Genomic DNA, 24,641 nt, shown 5'->3' with positions numbered 1-24,641 from the left:
TTTGGAATAAGTTTTTTTTGCGGTAAAACAATGTGGATTATAAGTTTGGTAATAAAACTTGCACACTTTAATATGAACGGCTGAGTCACTGTCAATCAGATTGCTGTTAAGAATCATTTGAAGAATATCAATTCATCCAAAGGATTAATAAGCTACCCAAAACGACTTTTTGTCTTAGAATAAAATATCCTTCTGGAAGAAAGGTCTGCAAGGGGTTCAAGGTAGAGTGCAGTATTGGCGAATGAAGACAGAATCCAGATATCAGGAATGATTGATGACTCATTTTTCAAATTGATCGTTTCATTTGGCAGTGAATGGTGGCAACGTAGAAAGCTGACCTAAACTGTATGTTGATCCTGCACAATTTTACAAATTGGATGTTTCCTCATTACATGTTTAATCTTATGTTGAAGATGAGGTTAGGAAAAGGTAGATACCTCAACTACAACCTAAGAAAAAAAATGTAATCAGGAATCATGCAGTACGTAAAATTGTACAGGGTTAACTTATAGTTCAGGTCAGCTTTTCTATATTGCCACCATTCACTGTAAAATGAGACGATCAACTTGGAAAGTGAGTCATCAATCATTCCTGATTCTTGCTAGTAGTGGTGTAAAGGAAAGGCAACGTTCACACGACATCTAAGATAGCTCTGTGCTTGCCTGGTTTCAAGAGCGACGGATCTGGAATCGATTATTTGTGGATATTTACCTGTTTGGCCAGGCAACTGGTCCCGCTTGGTCCATTTTTGGGCCAGGCACTGGTTTCCGCTGGTCCCATTTTTTGGCTCCAGGCATGGGCCGCTGGTCCTTTTTGGCCTTTTTTGGCCAGGCACTGGCCTGGGCCGGAACTGGGTCCATTTTTGGGCCTGGCACTGGCCGCCGCTGGTCCATTTTTGGCAGGCACTGGTTCCCGCTGGTCCATTTTTGGGCAGGCACTGGGCCGCTGGTCATTTTTTGGTCCGCTGGTCATTTTTGGCCAGGCACTGGTCCGCTGGTCCATTTTTGGCCAGGCAATGGTCCGCTGGTCCATTTTTGGGCAGGCACTGGTCCGCTGGTCCATTTTTGGCCAGGCACTGGGCCGCTGGTCCATTTTTGGCCAGGCACTGGGCCGCTGGTCCATTTTTGGCCAGGCACTGGCCACTGGTCCATTTTTTGCCGGCACTGGTCCACTTTTTGGTCCATTTTTTTGGCCAGGCACTGGTCCGCTTGTCCATCCATTTTTGGCCATGGCACTGGTCCGCTGGTCCATTTTTTTGGCCACGGCACTGGTCCCTGGTCCTTTTCGCCAGGCACTTTTTGGTCCCTGGCCCATTTTTGGCCAGGCACTGGTACCGCTGGTGTCCATTTTTTTTGGCCAGGCACCTGGTTCCACTGGTCCTTTTTGGCCAGGCACTTGGTCCCTGGACCATTTTTGGTTAGGGCACTTTTTTGGTCCGGACTGGTCCATTTTTGGCCAGGCACTGGTCCGCTGGTCCATTTTTGGCCAGGCACTGGTCCGCTGGTCCATTTTTGGCCAGGCACTGGTCCGCTGGTCCATGGCCAGAGGCACTGGTCTGCCTTTTTGGACCATTTTTGGCCAGGCAGGCTGGTCCGTGTGGGTCCATTTTTGGCCCAGCACTGGTCTGCGGGTCCGTTTTTGGCCAGGCATTAGTCCGGTGGTCCATTTTTGGCCATTCAGCAGTTAAGACGTGAAAAAGAGTGAGCTGGAGTATTTGGAAAGAAGGATAATGAACTGAAATAAATTCGTTCACAGCTGATCCATAGAACACAAAATTCCAATCTGGATGGACGACGATCTTCCAAATGACAGTGGAGATAAAGTACCACTGTCTGAATAATACCTTCTCCAGGAGGTATAACGTTTAGTGGTCTCCTCCCTTCCCCTCCTTTCTGCTGAGGCATTGAGGGTCCCGGTTCGATTCTGTTGTGATGATCAGAATTTTCTGTTGTACACGAGATATTTGTTGAGTTCCCTTATATTTAACTAAGTCACTGGTAGGCCGGGATGTAAGGTAAAACTCTAATGGCTGCTCTATGAGCAAGAGGCCGTGCTGGCATGAGGCCAACTTCATCTCAAACAACAGGTAAGACTCGGAATGCAAGGTGTACAGCCTGTCCAGACAAAAACTTCTACACTGCCAAATTATTTGGGTTCAAAGGTCCTTTATGACTTGCGTGAATCAGCTGTTGCCAACTCTGTTTCCCATTTGAGATTATTGGTTCCCATCTAGTTGTTAGGTAGATATTTATGTCTATTTCACCCATGAATGTGCGCTGCTTTCAACAACGACAATAATAATAATAATAATAATAATAATAATAATAATAATAATAATAATAATAATAATAATAATAATAATAATAATAATGTTCTGAACTGCTCGTTCACTCCTGAAAAATATAATCTAACACTAAAACAATTAACCTTGAATGAAGGAACGAGAGATCACAACAAAGAAAAGACAAAAAAAACTATGGCAGAAGGCTGATATTAGTGAGGAAGGAGGAATTTACATAAAAGCTGGATTTTAGTTTTATATGCACTATATTTACATTAATTTACATAGGTCCCGGAACTAATAAGGTGGGTGATTGTCGATCCACCAGAAACATGTGGCTGGGGCAACCAGACACGGAGTTCAAAATTTTGCATAAATGGGTTATTGAAATGCAAGGCTTACTCCAAAGGGTTCCCAATTTCTCGCACAAATAGGCACGGTCTTTGTCTGCAAAGAGATTGTATCCTAGGATAAGTACTGAGGCGAGGGATAACATGGGCGAGCGTTACACACTACTTTCTTTCAATCAAAAAATTTACAAACTGCTCAGAGGGGATGGAAATGACTGGGAGTTCACAGAAAGAACTATTACGTTGCTTGAATTAATTAGCGGATGTTTACTAGTATCACAAGGGGAGTAATCACAGCATTGAACCGAGATTGGGGGAGTGAGAAGCTAAACAAAGGAGGGGGGTAAGTCGCCTTGGAAGAATGGAAATGAAATACAGGCAGAAGGCAAAACAATCCCTGGCTGAACTGGAATTTACTCTCACAGTACCAAGAAATCCTGGGCTTGGTAGTCTTCTTATCTGCTGATATTTCTGTGCACTATGAAAGTATAAAAATACTTGGGATTTCCCCAGAGGAGGCAGGGGGTGCAGAAATTGGGTGAAGTGGTGTCTGCAGGGCGAGGTAACAGGAGCATCTGAGATTTCCTAGCTCTGAGAGGTTCTTAGAGCAAGCAGGTGTTTCCCTGCCCTTTTATTAGAAAATTTCTCACCTGGAAAACGCCGCCCCCCAATCCGGATTTTCCCCTGGGCGGGGGCGGGGGTGGGGGTGGGGTGGGGGGGGGTGGGGGGGGTGGTGGAGGGTAAATTAGGGACAGCCAATGGGAGCAAAGATAGTTTTTTTCTAGAGAATGGAGGCTTTCAGTTCAAAGGGGTAACTTATATAAACAAGAATGAATGAGTCTTGTTATAAGAAATCTTAACTTTCTTTGGTTCCGGCTTAAAGTTTTGAATAATAATAATATAATAATAATAATAATAATAATAATAATAATAATAATAATAATAATAATAAATAATAATAATATCAGTATGATTCTTGAAATGGAGAAACAAATCCACAGTTATTGATTAGTACATATATTTAAAGATAAATCTGAACAGCGAGCTTTCGAGAATCTGTACAGATTTATCTTTAAACATATGTACGTATACATAGATGTCGATTATTTTCTCAAATAATATAATAATAATAATAATAATAATAATAATAATAATAATAATAATAGGGAGGAACTCAACGAGAAATACAATGTACAAGAGAGGGGACTAAACAACATAATAGAAGATGTAAAACAGAGGCTTAAGGCCAAAGCACATAAGATCCAACGGTACATGAACAGGAATAAGGGATACCAACAGAACAAACTATTCGGTAAACAACCAGAAAAAGGACTATACAGCCAACTAAGAGGGGGAAGACAACCACCCAGAAATTCCTGAAGCCGAACCAAGTAAGAGACTCTGGGAAAACATATTGGAGCAATCTGGTATCACACAACAAACATGCAACATGGCTCCAGGAAGTCAAGGAAGAAGAAACAAGGAGAATAAAACAAAGATTCACAGAAATCACCACAGACACAGTCAGACACCAACTAAAGAAAATGCCAAACTGGAAAGCCCCAGGTCCCGATGAAGTCCATGGATACTGGCTCAAAAACTTCAAGGCCCTACACCCACGAATAGCAGTACAACTCCAGCTTTGTATCTCAAATCACCATGCACCCAAATGGATGACAACAGGAAGAACATCCTTAGTACAAAAAGACAAGAGTAAGGGAAATATAGCCAGTAACTACAGGCCTATCACCTGCCTACCAATAATGTGGAAGTTACTAACAGGTATCATCAGTGAAAGGCTATACAACTACCTAGAGGAGACAAACACCATCCCCACCACAGAAAGGCTTGCCAGAAGGAAGTGTAGGGGCACAAAAGACCAGCTCCTGATAGACAAAATGGTAATGAAGAACAGTAGGAGAAGGAAACCAACCTAAGCATGGCATGGATAGACTATAAGAAAGCCTCGACATGATACCACACACATGGCTAATAGAATGCCTGAAAATATATGGGGCAGATGGAAAAACATCAGTTCCACTTCTCAAAAATACAATGTGCAACTGGAATACAATACTTACAAGCTCTGGAATAAGACTAGCAGAGGTTAATATCAGGAGAGGGATCTTCCAGGGCGACTCACTGTCCCCACTACTCTTCGTAGTAGCCATGATTCCCATGACAAAAAGTACTACAGAAGATGGATGCCGGTACCAACTCAAGAAAAGAGGCAACAGAATCAACCATCTGATGTTCATGGACGACATCAAAGCTGTATGGTAAGAGCATCAAGGAAATAGATACCCTAATCCAGACTGTAATGGATTGTATTCTGGGGTACATCAGGATGGAGTTTGGAATAGAAAAATGCGCCTTAGTCAACATACAAAAAGGCAAAGTAACGAGAACTGAAGGGATAAAGCTACCAGATGGGAGCAACATCAAACACATAGATGAGACAGGATACAAAATACCTGGGAATAATGGAAGGAGGGGATATAAAACACCAAGAGATGAAGGACACGATCAGGAAAGAATATATGCAGAGACTCAAGGCGATACTCAAGTCAAAACAGTGGCGGAAATATGATAAAAGCCATAAACACATGGGCAGTGCCAGTAATCAGATACAGCGCAGGAATAGTGGAATGGACGAAGGCAGAACTCCGCAGCATAGATCAGAAAACCAGGAAACATATGACAATACACAAAGCACTACACCCAAGAGCAAATACGGACAGACTATACATAACACGAAAGGAAGGAGGGAGAGGACTACTAAGTATAGAGGACTGTGGTCAACATCGAGAACAGAGCACTGGGGCAATATCTGAAAACCAGTGAAGACGAGTGGCTAAAGAGTGCATGGGAAGAAGGACTAATAAAAGTAGACGAAGACCCAGAAATATACAGAGACAGGAGAATGACAGACAGAAAAGAGGACTGGCACAACAAACCAATGCACGGACAATACATGAGACAGACTAAAGAACTAGCCAGCGATGACACATGGCAATGGCTACAGAGGGGAGAGCTAAAGAAGGAAACTGAAGGAATGATAACAGCGGCACAAGATCAGGCCCTAAGAACCAGATATGTTCAAAGAACGATAGACGGAAATAACATCTCTCCCATATGTAGGAAGTGCAATACGAAAAATGAAACCATAAACCACATAGCAAGCGAATGCCCGGCACTTGCACAGAACCAGTACAAAAAGAGGCATGATTCAGTGGCAAAAGCCTTCCACTGGAGCCTGTGCAAGAAACATCAGCTACCTTGCAGTAATAAGTGGTACGAGCACCAACCTGAAGGAGTGATAGAAAACGATCACGCAAAGATCCTCTGGATAGGGTGATACGTGCAAACAGACCAGACGTGACGTTGATTGACAAAGTCAAGAAGAAAGTATCACTCATTGATGTCGCAATACCATGGGACACCAGAGTTGAAGAGAGAGAGAGAAAAAATGGACAAGTATCAAGATCTGAAAATAGAAATAAGAAGGATATGGGATATGCCAGTGGAAATCGTACCCATAATCATAGGAGCACTAGGCACGATCCCAAGATCCCTGAAAAGGAATCTAGAAAAACTAGAGGCTGAAGTAACTCCAGGACTCATGCAGAAGAGTGTGATCCTAGAAACGGCACACATAGTAAGAAAAGTGATGGACTCCTAAGGAGGCAGGATGCAACCCGGAACCCCACACTATAAATACCACCCAGTCGAATTGGAGGACTGTGATAGAGCAAAAAAAAAAAAAAATAAAAAAAAAAAAAAAAAAAAAAAAAAAATAATAATAATAATATATCAATAATAATAATAATATTAATAATAATGATAATAATAATAATAACAATAGTATCTGAAAACCAGTGAAGACTAGTGCATAAGGAGTGCATGGGAAGAAGGACTGATAAAAGTAGACGAAGAGCCAGTAATATACAGAGACAGGAGAATGAGAAACAAAATGGAGTAATGGTACAACAAACCAATGCATGGACAATACATGAGGCAGACAAAAGAACTGGCCAGCGATGAAAGAATGGGAGGAATGCTAACAGTGGCACAAGAACAGGCCCTGAGAACCAGATATGTCCAAAGAACAACAGATGGAAATAAAATCTCACCCATATGCAGGAAATGAAATATGAAAAACAAGACCGTAAATCGCATAGCTAGCAACCGGCTCTTGCACAGAACTAGTACAAAAAGAGGCAAGATTCAGTAGCAAAAACCCTCCACTGGAGCCTGAGCAAGAATCACCAGCTAGCTTGCAGTAGTAATAAGTGGTATGAACACCATCCTGAGGGAGTGATAGAAAACGATCAGGCAAAAATCCTATGGACTTATGGTTATTCGAAGGAAACCAGAGTATGGCTATATACGCCAATAGACCAGACGCGACGTTGACTGTCAAAATCAAGAAGAAAGTGTCACTCATTGATGTCACAATGCTATGGGACACCAGAGTAGAAGAGAAAGAAAGAGAAAAAATCGATAAGTATCAAGCGCTAAAAATAGAAATAAGCAGGATATGGGATATGCCAGGGGAAATTGTGCCCATAATCATAGCGACATTAGGCGTGATCTCAAGATCCCTGAAAAGGAACCTGGAAAAACTAGATGGCAAGGTAGCTCCAGGACTCATGCAGAAAAGCGTGCTACTAGAGACAACACACATAGTGAGAAAAGTTTTAGACTCCTAAGGGGGAAGGATGCAACCCGGAACTCCACCCTATGGGACAGTTTGGACAGAGCTATCATTTGGTAAGACCCTGCCAATGTTACCTACACTATCCTAGCGTAGATGTACTCTCGTCCTTTAAAACGGAGAATGAAGCACTGTAAATAAATCCACAGTTAACAAGGCTCATGGTAGTTTAAGTGAGTTGGTGAGGAGGCTGAAGGAGGGAAAACCTGCAATCCTTTCTTTCCCTTTGGGGAGAGAGGAGGCTTGATGAAACCATGGTGAGTACTGTTGAATGCATTAGTAAAATTGTGAACAAGAGAGAAACCCAAACGTTCCCTGTAATGTATACAACGACATTACTATGAAATTCAGGGCCTCTGTAACACGGTTTTTTGGATTTTGCTCCTTATCAAAGCATCGGATGTAGCTGAAAGTTGACATATGTATATTTTACAACTACACACAAATTTTGTCAGCATTATCAATAACCTAAACCCGATAGTTTAAATTTTTATAGAGCAAAAATGATCTAGCCGACGCCATGGCCAATCATTGCGAGCCAAGAGTCGAAAAACATTCATTACGTAAGCAAGGTAAACATCGTTTTACGAAATGTTGCCCCGCCCATCCACCAGACAGAAACCCATTCACCTTATTCACTCGGCTCTGAAACCCACAGTAGTCAAGAAAGGCTAACAGGATTTGGAATTGTCCCAGTGGTTGCAAAACTGCATTTGTCTTACGACTTGCAACTTTATACAGTCAAGAGAAAGCCCGTGGCCATACTTACTATAGCCTGAATAGGTAATTATTCAGTTTCTAGTTTAAATCCAATGTTTATGGTCTGATTTGTATTTAGCGTAACGTGATTATAATACTTGTAATGTCATTCAGGATTTTGAACATTCCATTAAGTATTCACTATGCCACCAAGAGAGAGAGAGAAAGAGAGATTGTATGTAAACAGTCTTTATATAACTATTTTTGTTAAAATAAGATTTTTATCCAAAGTAAATTCAAGCTTATATTTACTAAAATCTCCAGGAGACCAACGGATCATCCGATATAATTTTTTTTCTTCTTCTTTAGTCTGTACGACCATGTTGGATACAAAGACTTTATGAATGGCGGAACGATACATAGATGTGGGTTGGGTATCTGTACTAGCGTATTAATACTACTGTAGCAGTAGTACCGCAAAATTAGTAATAGCAGCAATATACATGAATTAAACGTTTAGGCCAACTGCTGGGATCCCCGAGGATCATTCAGCACTTCTTACAACTACTCGAGAAATGAGTTTTTATAGCCAGAAGTTGGATTTTCTAATACAACAATGTCCATTATAGCCTTCATTGTTATCCTGAATTATAACGAGGCCAAAGTGGGTGGAGCCTCATGACGTCATCATTCTGACGATAATTATTGGTGAAGGTTTAAAGCCAAAATACGGTACCGTCTATTTTTTTTTAGTAAATAGGTAGATAGCCGATAAATAAAAATTGCTTGACATTGGATACAGCAGTTATCAAATCAAGCTTGCCTATTATGTCTTTGAAAATTACCAACTATTCCCTACATCTTGTCAATTTGATTGTGACCTATAAAGTAGATTATAATTTCTTAGGATATTTATTAACATATTTTGTTGGTTTGTTCATTATGACAATTATCCGTGGAGAGGATTCAGAGTTCATAAAGGTGTACTGCTTTGCTTGTATTTAAATTTTTGTTATTGTTGCCAGAGGTATAGCCTTCGTTACGTATAGCCAATCATCCATCGAGAAAGAGGGAAGAAATACTGTCATAAGTTACGTAACGAGTGCGTTCGAAACCTTATCTCTGAGTAAGTTGGCCCGTCTTCAAAAAAAGTCACTTTTACATTTTAAGTACCAAATTTATTCAACCTACGTAATGCAGAATACAGTCAAAATTTATGTGTAGATATAATGTGAATTCTGAATAAGCGTTATATCTATGAAATGCATAGATAAAAGGTTATTGCCAAAAAACCGTGTTACAGAAGCCCTGAATCTCATAGTAGTTGAGTACTGCCGATATGGCATATTTAACAACAAGATTTTTCTAAATGTAGGAGGATGATGTCTTCAGCATGTGCCAATGATTCCATGTGGAGAAGCCTGCTACCTGTACATTTTTACTCTTAATAAAGGAAATAGCATCAAAACATAACTGAAATCCAAATAAAGTTTAGTCATATTTACAACTCACGAATTACACTGGAGACTTACTTAAACCGTTTACTGAATTTTAACTAAGGTAAAATCATTTGGATTTCAAATAGGGGCCTGAGTGTTTCGTTTTATACTTGGGCTATGAGTGCTAGTATACATTGTACGAAATAAAGCCTAATTTTTGTATGCTTAATTCATTGCCTTAACAATACCTGTAAAAAAAATTATAATAGTAGCTTTTGGACATATAATTATGATAATATACCTGGCGTTTTTTTTACCGGGAGCTTAACTAAAATATATTACCCGGAAAGTATAATGGCAATCCCCAACCTCACACAGCGATAGATGCATATTTATTAGTGCTTCATGATCTAAAGTAATATACATTACAGCGCGCATTTTGCTCCCGTGATGTGTTGATTTCATTAATTAAACTCTTTATCACGCTGAAACAAATTATTATAACTTTTTTGTAATGAAAAATGTGAAGTTCACATACTGACGGTCATAACCTTCATAACAGTTAATAGTCCAATTTCGCATTTTGATCTTTCCAAACGAAACGTTTAATTAAATTTGCCGTTTGATGTTCCAGAAAAAAGTATTTCGATATGAATCTAGTTTTCATAAAGATAGCCTCCTGTATGTGATGAGTCATATTCCAAATAAATGAATATCTAATATAAGAGTATAAATTTAACTACGTATAGCACTGAAAACAATGGAACTTCACAATATTCAAGACAAACAGAAGAGGAAAATATAGAACTTGAACTTTCTAATATTTCTAAAAGGAATAATATATTCGGCTTTATTTCATCAGTAGAAAAATATAATAATTTCATAAATTCGTTTTCGTTTAAAATGCAGACAATTTAGCTAAATCAGACACCTATCTACATGTTAATGGTAATAATAAAGTTCGTTAAATGATTGTAGTAAAGAATTAAGAGAAGTAAATCACACTCTAATATCAGTCCAATTATCAGGTGGTCAACTTTTATTTGAAAGAAATTAGGTTTCTCCAATGCAACTAATTATCACAGCTATAAGTCATGACAAGTTGTATGATGATATTGGAATCGGCTCTTCTTTACAGGAAAAAAAACGACGGAAACTATAGGTAAATGGATTATTCAGATAAAACAATCTAAGAAAACAATATCTGACCATATTATTAGAGATAAGAATAATAATTTCATTATTAATTTTCTGTAAAAGAAAACTATTGCGATGGATTTGTCTGCCCGTTCCTACTCTTTCTGTCCGCCCTCAGATCTTAAAAACTGCTGAAGCTTGAGGGCTGCAAATTGGCATGCGGATCATCCAACCTCCAATCATCAAACATATCAAGTTGAAGCCTTCTAGTCTCAGTAGTTTTTTGTTTTATTTAAGGTTAAAGTTAGACATGATCGTTCTTGTGGCATTGCTATAGGTGTGCCAACTAAACAGGCCACCCCCGGCCCATGGCTGCAAGTTTCATGAGACGCAGCTGAGAGTTTCATGGACCGTGGCTGAGAGATTCGCGCAGAAAACTAAATTACGGCGAAGAAACTTCGGCGTATTCTTTATTTATTTATATTTTTTCCAGGTTCTTTAACATGAATTCTTTACTACTCAAATAATTTATGTTCATAAATTGCAAAGGTGCCGATGACCTACCTAATTGATGTTGGTGGCACAGATTCATACCAGGCCATTACCGGCATACACTCCTGTTGTCAGATCCAATGAATTGAAAGTAGATCCCCGATAGAGATGTGGTCTCGACCCGAAATGATAGGCAGTCACTCATCTAAAGTTATTTACTTTCTGTTTTCGCAAATGCAGTATAATAAATATTTTCATTGACAAGAAGCGATACGACAGAATAATTTTACACTGTATTAGTATAATCCTGTAAATAGAAATCTCGAGGTGGCTAACTAATGACTCAAAACACCAGTGAATAATAGACTAGGAAGCTATTTAACGAAGTGTCGATACCTGGGAAACAAAAGATAAAAAGCAGATATCAATGTTCTATATGACTCGCTAACTCTAATAACCCCAAGAAGTTTTTCAGTCTCTCTCCCTTTCTGTGTGTGTGTGTGTGTATGTGTGTGTGTGTGGATAGGAAACTCCGTCATTCCCCGAATCTCATTTTCCATAAGATCTTATGAAAGTTTTTCGTCTAAATGTTTATGTTAATGAATTATGAAATACAATTGCTCTCAAGGACGTGTAGAAACTTTAATGATTTGTCAAATGAGAGCTTTAAAGATTGTTGAGAAAGAACGCACATTCAAAACATTACTGTCATAGCTAACAACTAGGAATATGAGGACTTGAACAGAAAAAAAGGTTATTTTTTTCTCACAAACATTTTTGTCTCCAGAAACAGATCCTAATCATGCATAGCATTATAATGAATTAAACAAGACATTATGCAAAAACGACGTTACCAAAACAAGCACAATATGAGATGCTCCATCGACAAGGGACCCTTCGGGACAAGAAGCAAGAAATCAGTGGAATTTGGGCCGTGATTCTCTGAACTCGATGATTCACTCAGCCCCAGTTAATGAAATGATTAAACAGAGGTAATAGTATTCAAGCGAGAGTGAAAGCGGGCCTCCTTCAATTAATCCTACACATTCGGTGAAATCCTACGTGCACCGACGCACCATAACACAAGAAGTAACAAGAGGTCAACTTTAACTTGGGGATGGAACACTTTAGTTGCTGGAGCGAATAGGGAAGTAATTGATGAAAATTAAAGTTAAAAAGAGGGAACATTTAATAATGGAGTAAGAATCACATAAGTACTAAGCACCGAAACTAGTGCTACTAGTACTAAAACACCGACACTAGTAATACTAATACTAAAACACAGAAACTAGTAGAATATAGGAATGTTAATTGTGCAAAACGAAAGACTGTCACTGGAAAGGAGAAAACACCAATGGTTAAGATTTGACGTTTTCCGAAATAAAACGCACATATTATATCGACAATGAGAGGACGAGATGAATTGCATCACTTTACGAAATGAATCGTCCAAATTTTTCCTTTTATCTTTCATACAATAATTATTTTGAAAAAAAAATTGTACAATATGGAAATTGGAATCTATTATCACAAATAAATAATAAAATTCCATGAAAAACCGTGTTTTATGCAGGTTTTAAGTATTTTGTCCGAATCGTTATGAAATATTTCATTATGTGTAGATAAGAACATATACCAACCGTGTCAAATGAGCACCAACTATAAAAAGATTGTTATTTTATGCAAATAATACGCAAGGGAGTGGAGTTTGGCTTATCTAAGATTAAATAATTTATAACTTCCTTAGATTATTATAAAAACATTTCGCTTGACTGAAGGGTGGTGAAACTCATTTGAAATGTGCTGTTCGGTTGGCACGCTTGGAGCAACTATACTGTTTTTTTCCATCTGTCCATCCACCTGTGGTGGTCGCTCATGGTAACACTGCGTTGCGGGGTTTAAATTGTTACGCTATGTGTAAGTTTTAGGTAAATAAAAGGATATCTTGGTGTACATTTGGAACTGAAAAGTGTTTTGATAATTTACTGTATGGAAATTACACCGTTAATATTCGAAATAGGATATTATTTAAAGCCCAGGACGCAGTGTTACCATGAGCAAACACCACAGGCGGATGGACAGATAAAAAAAAAAAAAAAGTATAGTTTTCAGGAGACTGGTGTTGATGCACGATAACTTATAAATCTTACATACTCATATTTTCTTTTTAATATCATAATAAACGCCAAAATAACAGAATATTTTTTATAAATAGGAAGGAGAATTCAAATATACCAGAGAAGGAAATTGGAAATATTTTTGTTTTATATGTAAATGAATGGTTTAAACCGACATATGGATTTCCATGCTACTAAAGGACTGAGTGTTTCTAACATTGTCTTTAGTTTCTGGTAGTACACTTAATTGTCGGGTGTGCTTAATTAAGCCGTTTACTCTTGGGAAAAAGACTCATTTTTTGCCTTTCTTCAGACCGTTTCGATTAAGTAAGTGGTGCTTTATGACGTATCTGTGATGCAGAGTATCACCAGGGTAGGTAAAATGACTTTTAATCAGAAGTCAAACAACCATTTGTAAAAGTGGAGGGTACCCTATACCGTCGCCACTGATACACTTCACCAATTTGTGGATGGTTGCGTGGCTTAGCCAGGCCTGTACTGATATGGGTATGAGGGGGGGGGGGGGGGGGGGTGGGGGGGGGGCGGGGTGTCGAACGGAACCTGCCTCCCACCCAACTCTTTAATTTTTGGAAGTCCATATTTTCTGTGACTATCATTTTCATTGAACTGAACCTACAGAGTGATAAATAATTCTTGTTTTTTGAAGTCAAAGTGTTTTACATAACAAGAAACAAAGTAATATGAATGTTATTGTTGACATAAATGAATCAATCAATAAAACTGAAGAAATAATCTTGAATTTCAGGGCAAACTTTCTACATTATAAGTAAAATTCTGTCAACCAAAGCCAGCACTTTTAATAACATCTAATCGGGGAGAAGGACATAGTCCGCTTAGGGACCCAATATTTCTTCTTAATATGACTAAAATAACATTTTCAAGTATTTCATCTTGTACATGCTACCTATCTATCCAATGACATTTGTAGAAGAAAAGGTCCAGTTTTGGGGAAAAGACCCCGCACAAAAAAAAAAAAAAAAAAAAAAATACTGTGGGTACGGGCCTGTAAGCACAGCTTTAACCTCATTTTCATAAGTAAAAGGTTGATGAATCACATATGGCAATGCACAGTACTTCCGAAGATTAGGAAGGAAGTTTGAAAAACTCATTGTTTTAGTTTCATGGAAATCCATAAGTCGGTTTAAAAGTTGTTAACGAAAAACGCTATGTTATGGCCCCTGGAATGCATAGTGGGTGTGTACATAATATTAGTGCACCCTGTATGAAGTATGTTTCTTCCTTACGGAAACCCTGGAGGTAATTTTGTAAGATTATAGTAGATTCACACCAACCGTGCATTTGATGTCTAGGCCAGTCCCTTACCACGCTCCTGATTGGCTGTTGATAAGCCAATCACAGGCGCTGGAAATTCAGTCTCTCGAGAGAGTTCACATAAAAATTATGTATGTTCCACTTCTCCTGAGGGATACTTTTGAAAGACGTATCCCTCAGGAGAGGTAGAACATAGCTCCTACCCGTGTGAACTCTCGAGAGAGACTGAGAGTTTCCAGCCTTGTAACTGGTTTATCAACAGCCTATCAAAAGCGTCGTAAGTGACTGGCCTAGATATCAAATGCACGGTTGATGTGAATCTACTATAGCACTTGCATTGTGACTAATTATTTCAGTGTCAGCGAGCTATGCGTGATGTAAGTTATGCTAATGCTACCGATTATTGTAACTTTCTCACAAATTACAGAGCGTAGTTCGGTAACGTGGAGAGCTAATCATTCTCAGAGCGACTGATTTCCAGGCCATTCGCTCTTGTTCAGTAATTTACATTCCTGTATTTTTCTGTTTAAAACAGTATCAATGTTCTGCTTTTCCTGCTGAGGCCAGGAACTAACGGGTTATAACCAAGATCGCCAAGAGAAAGTGTTCCCGTGTGGAAAACCCGTTTTATTTTATTTTATTGATTTTCAAGTTGAATTTCTGCAACGGGCAACACAGATACCCTCAACTTAAAAAAAAAATTAATTTAATACATGAAACATGAAAGTTGCTAAAAACAAAAAACAAAAACAAAAACATTAAATATAATGTCGTACAAATGCTTTTATGCCATACAAAGTTTTAGAAAAGCAAATATACATTTTTTTCATAGTTCCACATAAACCAGAGTATCGGACGTAAAAATTAGTTTAAAAAAATATTTCCAGTGATGTAGATCAAAGACTTGAAATGGAATATTTTTCCTGTGGATAAAATGGATTTCATTTCATACCAAGTCCATAGAACTGTTACAGGGTACACAATTTTTTTTTTTTTATCTTAAATAGATTTCTCAATCTATATGTTTCATTGACTGATTACTCGTACTTGAAATTTAGTTTGCATTACATTCCCGAACGCTTAATTCAGTTGAATTTTATAAAAAGCATTTTTCGAACATACTTTAAAATGTGCTCATGAAGAAGTAATAGTATCAGTGAAAATAAAAATAAATCATAGTGGTGTAAGACAAAGTTAATCATACTTTAGAGCTCCCCTTCTTCAAAAAAAAAGTGCAGTAAAAATTAAAATATAATATAAACAAATGATAAAAACTCTATGGTCCAAACCCTGCAGATCGGTGGTTTTCGATAGAGCTTTCGTGTTTTATATGATTCCACACAAAATGTTGTTTTCAGCAGTGGTTACGGAGAATATCCGTCAATAAAATGCAGCCTGGAATGCTTCGGCTGTCAGGCAACATGACGTGATGGATTTTGATATTGCGTTCCAGACATGAGCCAGTTGCGAAAGGTTTCTTATTTCCAGGAACTTCTTCGTAATATATATGAAGCACAAAAGGCTGCTTTCATTACGAAATCATGTCTCCAGGAAAATGAAAACATCTTTTTCCCAACGGACAAAAAAAAAACAAAAAAAATTTATATATATATATATATATATATATATACTATATATATATATATATATATATATAAAGCATAGCTTGCCTTTTAGGTAGCCGATTGTATTTATTATTATTTTTTTTATTTAATACTGCCATCAACACGTTACGCAATTCAATTACAAGAAACGCAGTTTACATCCAAATAACTTCTCCGACTAACTCCATAGTTTACGCATATGAAAAAATCACCTTGAGTTTTTGACGTTGCCCAACGTGGAGCAAGCCTTATTCACCACTGGCATTTATATATATATATGTATGGATATATATATATATATATATATATATATATATATATATATATATAAGATATATATATATATATATATATATATATATATATATATATATATATATATATATATTTTATATATACATTATATATATATATATATATATATATATATATATATATATATATATATATATATGATATATATATATATATATATATATATATATATATATATATATATAGATATATATATATATATATATCATATATATATATAGATATATATATATATATATATATATATATATATACGTTATATATATATTATATATATATATATATATATATATATATATATATATATATATGTATATATATATATATATATATATATATATATATATATATATATATATATATATATATATATATATATATATATATATTGCTTCTTTCAAAATGCATGTTTCCCCTCTTTGAAATATCATGTAAGATTGTACAACATTTTTTCAGATTCCTAGATAGCTTAGAATATGATGTTTTAAAATGTGTGTTCAGATTTCGCATTACGTGTTATAAAAGAATATATATATAACGTAAAAGAGAGAGATCTCGTTTGCTTCCCTAATCTGTCAACAAGTTTGATAGCGAGCTCGACTCTTGCGTTTGTCATCAAAACATGTCAATTTTAATTGTCGCCCAGACTCCGTCTCGATCGAGTCGAGTACGTCTTTCTTTTTTTTTTTAACAGACTGGACTTGTACGTGTATGTCTTTGTCAAGTCCCACGTGGGAATTGCACATTTTGTATGTGAGATTGCATCAGATTTCGATCTTTCTGGAAGCTTTCGTGCCAAGAACGTTTTGGGTCAATCTGCCCTGTCGAATTTCCGTAAAATAAGAGATTTCATTCTATCTTAAAGCCACCTCGAGGCATTAACATCTTGCTCTTGGCTCTTCTCTTCCCCCCCCTCTCTCTCTCCTCCTCTCTCGTCATTCGACATCACTGAGATTATATTAACGTAACGTAACTTGGTCACTCGTACTTAGAATTCGTATTTTATATTTCTTAGAGTTTATTTAGTATTAAATAGTGTCTTTTGTGGAATCTGAACAAACATTTCCTAACGGCGCCTGGTTTTTTGTGAGTGTGAATCAAGACTGCAGTAAAAGAGAAAGAAAAAAATTGGTATACCAAGGTAAAGTGTGTTATATTTTTATTAGTTGCAACTAATAACGGATAGGAATTGTGTTTAACTAATAATGGATAGAAAGTGTGGTTAACTGATAACAGATGTTTACGAAGGCTTGGTAAAAACTGTTGGTTACAGTGTTTTTGAGTGGAAAAGATTTACACTTTTGCACATTGCTGATTTTTGTGTGTGTTTGTGATTGTTCCATTGTTTGTGTACTATTTCATTTTCTTATTAGAAGTGTGTTTTTTCTTTTTATTTTATATTTTCATTTGCATTCACAATTTAATTGACTTAGTTATTTTCATTGTTTAATCATTGCACATTTAATTAAATTTAACACGTGAATTTTAACTTTGCATTTAACTTAGAATTTCTTTTTCAAGATTGGATTATTGTTCAGCACTTGTGAATTAATTTCAGATTTTCAATTATTGCCTAATACTTTTGAATTTTGATTGAATTTTAATTTTCTTGAATTTTGTGATAAATTAATTTTGATTTAATTTTACTTAATTTGATTCAAGAATTAATTAAACTTTACTTTGTTTTCAAGTAACAGTAATTTTCCCTGATATTGTGAATTTCACTTATAAATTTTGAGTTTACTAATAAATTTTTGTATTTAAAATTTTTATAAGTGTTTTCTTTATTTTACCAGTATATACATATGATTTTGATATATTGATGATAGGTAGAAAATAGAAAGTGGTAATTGATTTGCTTTCCTTCAATTTATTTGAAGTGACTTAGAACCGGGAAGTACTTAGACTTCTGAAATCAGGGAAATACTTAGACTTTTAAACAGTTGTTGATGGAGTGATGCCCTGTGATTAATTAATTACTTACAAGATTACCTCACACCTGTTTTGATGAACTTAGTCTGATTTTCTGCAATACTGGTAAGTGTTAAGGGATCACTGTTGCCTTTAGATTATTCAGTCGTTTAAACGTGTTGTGAGGGTTCAGGGTGTCTGGGTTTTTGTGAGGAATATTTGAAGCATGGTAACCAGATACTTGGCACTTCGTAACAATATATATATATATATATATATATATATATATATATATATAGATATAGATATATATATATATATATATATATATATATATATATTTATCTATATATATCTATATATATCGATATATATATATATATTATATATATATCTATACATATATATATATCTATATATATATATAGATAATATATATATATATATATAGTATATATATAGATATTATATATATATATATATATATATATATATATATCTATATATATATATATATAGATATATAGATTATATATATATATATATATATATATATAGATATATATATATATATATATATATATATATATATATATATATCTATATATATATATATATATATATATATATATAGATATATATTATATATATATATATATATATATATATATATATTTATTTGTACTTATATAATATCTTGAAAATTCCTTGCAAGCATATTTGAATGATCTCCGGTCAACTTTTTAAAATTACCACTGGCTTTTGTGGGTATCATCATTGCCATTTGGAGGACATTAAATAGCTAGGAAATTTACTTCCCATATGCTTCTGTTATTCTAATATTAAAAAGGCTCAAACATTTATTTGTATAAATTCATTTGCACTGTTTGTCAATGGTTGTTCTCTGCTCATCGTAGTAGTCAGCATTACGATACATTTCTTTCAAATCATATTTCATTTTAGTGATAAGATTTTTGTCTTAAGATATCTACAGCAATCTCGAAGTCAGGGGAGGAATTGAATGACATACAGAGCATAGAGTAATTCTCACATCTACAGATATAATCAATCGATAACTAAGGTCGCATAGGATTATTACGATTATTCGTTTACATATAAGGGCAGCTGCGGTTTCCCGGTTCGTTTTAACCATACAGAGGAAAAGATTATTTGATGAAGAGGAATATAATGCTGGTGAAAATAATCTGACCAATTAAAAAAAACAGGCAGATCGCTCAGAGAAATTTAAGATAAGAATTGAATCCTGTCTTAGTTAGAAGATAAAGGAAGCTTCTGCCGAGTGAGCTCTGAGGTCGATATTCTTTCGGCATCTGAGCAGATGGAAAAGCGCCCCTGGATCATCCCTTTAAGCGCTCTGGGATTATTTTAATGCTGCGGTAGAATTGATGTCTTTTTGCACCGAGGCAATCTTCCTAAGTGCATTAACAACACATTAATAAACTCGGGGATTTAAGGGGATTTGTTGGGAATCTGGGAGGAGGCATCACGGTTGGTGGAAGTAGAGGAAAATTCTGGAGAGTTATAGAACTGAATATAAACGCTCTCTGTTAACGTGGCATTTTGTGGGCAGTATCAGCACTGTGTTTTCAGATCTATATTAAACAGTTTATCCCATAGTTCGTGATAAGTATCTTTGAAAGAATGTATTAAAATATAATAATTCTGTTCTATAAATGAGATTTAGTGTTTGAGAAAGTTAAAGAAAACAGAAAAACTCCGAAAAAAAATTAAACGTAATGTGCAGTTATGCCAAAGAGTAAAGTAAGACAAAACAAACAACCACTCAGATTTCGAAATCGGATATTTTTCACATCCTTTTTGGCAGGAGTATATGTAGGTGTTACATCTTTTAAATATCAAAATCATCAGCCGCTGACAGACATTTGACCTTGCCTACTTCAGTACCGAAGCGTCAGATAGCATTCATGTATGGGTTTTAGATAACGATTACCTACTTTTTTTCCAACAAATAAATTTTGCTGTTCAGCTAATTTGGACATGCAAATATCGCAATCCTATTCAATCTATTCCATTATTCGTCTACATTGTTTTCTGTCCGTACTTTTTCTGTTCGCCCTCAGAACTTAAAAACTACTGACGTTACAGGGCTGCAAAATATGTCGATAATCCACCCTCCATCATCAAACATGCCAGATTGCAGCTCTCTACAGCCAGTAACTTTTGTGTATCTAATTTAAGATCAAAGTTACCAATAATCGTGCGTCAGGCAACAATATAGGTCAACCACCATCGGGTCGTGGTAAAGATTTCATGGGCCATGGCTATTTCAGCGTTATACCGGAACCAACGAAAGATAAATCTGTTTTCGGTGACCTTGATTACGCAAAGCACATAAATTTTTTCGGGGCATTTTCACGTTATAGTAGCTTGCACACTTTCTAAATAAAAATGTTATCCCCTCTATTTGTCATTTTTCGGTAAGCAAAGCGTTTTTTTTTTTTTTACGCAAAAAGGTTTTTACACTGTTATCTGTGTGAGTGGATCAGACTATCATCCTCGACGCTCTCTCTCTCTCTCTCTCTCTCTCTCGCTGTGTGTGTGTATATATATATATATATATATATATATATATATATATATATATATATATACATACAATCGACTGGTAATCTTTATACCAGATATATAATGGTTTAATTATAAGTTAAGAGGGTGTTATAGCTATTACAATTACATACATGTATATGTATAACACAAACATACATACACACACACACGCACACACACACACGCACACACACACACACACACACACACATATATATATATACATATACATATAGATATATATATATATATATCTATATATATGATATATACATATATATATATATATATATATATATATATATATATATATATAATATATATATATATATATCATATCACATATGTGTTTGTGTGGATGTAGGTTTAAGGATTTAAGTACGTACTTTTGTATGTAAGTATGTAGGTGTGTGTAAGTTACTAATTTTTGGCTTGTTGGCCCATGTTTTGACATACATAAGAGTAGCGAGCTTAAGTCGCAGTAGTTTATTACATAGTTACTATTGCAAAGATTCTACATAACTACGGTAAAAAAAAAATCATTTGAAAGAAAGAATAGGATATTGTTCTTGATGGAAAATTGATAAGTGTAGAGTTATGTTCACCATTTAGTCATAATAACTTCTGATGAAATCTGTCTCTTCTGTACATTTATATATTTTGCAGCTTTGTATTTTTATTTTTATTCTTTTTCCATATTCTTTTAAGGCTAGAATACTATGTTTAGCTCTACCATACTATTAGGAATAAACAAGTTTTGACGATAGCCGACTAATTAATATAGCGTATGCTTACAGGACATAATTGCTTAAGCAATCATTCATGACGTTTCTTGGATTTTTGTCTATGCTCTGCAGATCTCTTCATGACTTTAATGGTTACTCATTTTTGCATGCGTAATTAAATACCCAAGATTACTAATGCAATATTATCTGTATGTTCTTATGACTTTTCATTTACTTTAGCTCCCCCTAAAGCATCTCTTTGGCATCTGGATAGAATGGTTTTTCATATTACCATATGTTAAGTATATCTTAGTTTAACCAGACCACTGAGCTGATTAATAGCTCTCCTAGGGCTGGCCCGAAGGATTAGTTATTTTCACTTGGCTAGGAACCAATTGGTTACCTAGTAACGGGACCTATAGATTATTGCGGATCCGAACCACATTATATCGAGAATTTAACTTCTAATCACTAGAAACAAATTCCTCTGATTCCACGTAGGCAGAGCGAGGAATCGAATTCGGGACTACCGAATCTGTAGGTGAGCACTCATAAATAATTTCCTTTATTATAAGAAATTTCTCACTAGAAGTATATACTTCCAAGTGTCAGAGTCCTTTAGAAATTTCCACAATACTTATTGCATGGATGACAATGCTAAATTTAACCCGTAGGCTTAGGCGCAAGTCACATATTAAACTAATTGCGTTACGGTAATGATCGGTGTTTGTGATCAAAGACTACCATTTCATTGTTAACAATAGTCCAGTAGTATAACAGTGCAGTAGAATTTCAATTACTTATCAAATGAGAGAGAGAGAGAGAGAGAGAGAGAGAGAGAGAGAGAGAGAGAGAGAGAGAGAGAGAGAGAGAGAGGGAGGATATTTTGTTTAAGAAATATATTGAATTCATTTCATGAGAAACATGGAGAGTGCCACATAATAGAACGCTTGACACTACAAATAATCATTTAAAAAACAATGAGTATTTATCTTTATGTAAAAACGACGTTAATGAAACTCATGAATTGATTTGCACCCACTATTGCTCGTTTGATCACTTGTATATTAAAAAAGGGAAAAAAACTGAGGCTGCTAAGTGTCTGCTTGAATGCAAATTGTTTATTCAAGTTAACTAAGGATAGCACCAGTTCACTTTAAAAGTTCGGTCTTTTTAATTGACCTGCTGATGCATGAATAATTTTTTTCTGCTCTTTAACTTGAATCACTTCCATGTAGGATCCCGCTCTACACCTTCTAAAAGAGGAAGTGTAAATATTGCCATAGGCTAGAAATCCTAGGGTAAGGAGTGCGCATAATGGGGAGAGGTGAACGAATCCATGAAGAAGAAAGGTTGAGTATGGTGTGTATGAGATTTGTTTCCTTTTCAGCGGGAAAAGGTGTTATGAATGAGGGAATTTCTATATTACTAGCTTGATGTTAGACATAACAATACCCTTGGATATCTCATCTCAATTTATACTCAGTGATAAAGGTATAAGCCACGAAGGAAAGATAAACAACGGAGTAGTTGCACAGAGAAACTGACATATATGAGAAACTGGGAGGACAAGGAAGGGTCGTATAAGTGACAGATAGAGATTATAAGGAGATAGGTACCTAGAATCCAACACACCTGGAGAATGAGTAACCTTACCAAACAAGCATAAACATGGGTACAATTTAATAACAAAAAGATAAAGTCCATATGCTCAGACACAGGGACAAGATGATAATACAGAGCGGCAACTGACCGCATTCAGATCTTTGGTAAACGAAAACTTATGCATTTATCACGTTCCAAACTTTGTGATTCAGTTTTACATACTCAGTGAGTATAAATTAATTATATTTGCAGGAGATTCGAATGCTTATAAATATGTCCCGAAATAGGAGTAAAAGATATATATACAAAATACTCAAAGTTTTAAAGGTTATATAAAAAAGTTCTGCATAATACAGAAGGAACATTAACCTCTTGTACGTACGGAAATCAGTGTCGGGAACAAATTATGGATAGACTAAAACTATATATTAAGATCGAGCTGGAGACGGAATCCGAATCGCCCATTAAAATAAACTTTACGAAGCGTCTATGGACAGCATATATTAGTACTAAGACCTATGTTCTTTTATGAAATACAGGTGGAGCTTCGGGGGCCTTGATATACCTAGATGACTTGTTCAGCATTTAGGGAGGAGATTGTTGCAAATGCATTTTTAAGTACTTAACTGATATTCTTTTCGTTTCTTCTTCTGTCTTGTGGTTTGTGCTTTTATGGTTTATTATATCATTTGTTATTAGTAGATTTTCATCCCCCTTTTAAAGGCTCTTTGATCGACTTATCTTTCCTTCATCATAGATAGATTAGGAACCTCTCTCCCTATGTTTTCTTATGCTCCACCTTTTCTCACTCTTAATTTTATTCATCTTCCAGGTTTGCTCTTTGTTTGTTTTCATACTTCCATAAATATTTATTGGTAATCAAGTGATCTTACCCCTTCCCTTCTTTGTGTACCCGTATCAAAAACTCTAATTCCTCATTTAAAACGACTGCAATAGCTACTAAATTGAAAAAAGCAAATGAGCTTCTCACATGAAGAGGTATTCATTAAAGAGAGCAAAGAAATAATGAGAAAAGCTCCAAACTTTTAAAGTACAGAATCAAACAATTGATGTTGGCAGAAGCCGTTCCAGGGTACGAAAGAATAAAGGGAGGCCCGTTGGAGTACCAGAGAAAATCACCTCTATTTGCTCAAGATCCACTCCGTTGTGTAATCCGTAAAAGAATCGCTCTAAAACTCAGTAGTGATCGTTCTCTTTATAGTAAATTACAATGGAAAACAGACTAAAGTAGTACAAAGTAAAGAATAGTTATGTAACTCAAAAAACAAGTAGAAAATACGCCAAAGTTTCTTCGGCGCAATCAAGTTTTTTGTCCTGTGGCCAGGGCCCATAAAATTCTTAGCCGC

The sequence above is a fragment of the Macrobrachium nipponense genome, chromosome 2, assembly GCF_015104395.2.
Source record: "Macrobrachium nipponense isolate FS-2020 chromosome 2, ASM1510439v2, whole genome shotgun sequence".
Lineage (NCBI taxonomy): Eukaryota > Metazoa > Arthropoda > Malacostraca > Decapoda > Palaemonidae > Macrobrachium > Macrobrachium nipponense.
The sequence above is the reverse complement of the archived record's forward strand: the minus strand, read 5'-3'. Positions refer to the sequence as shown.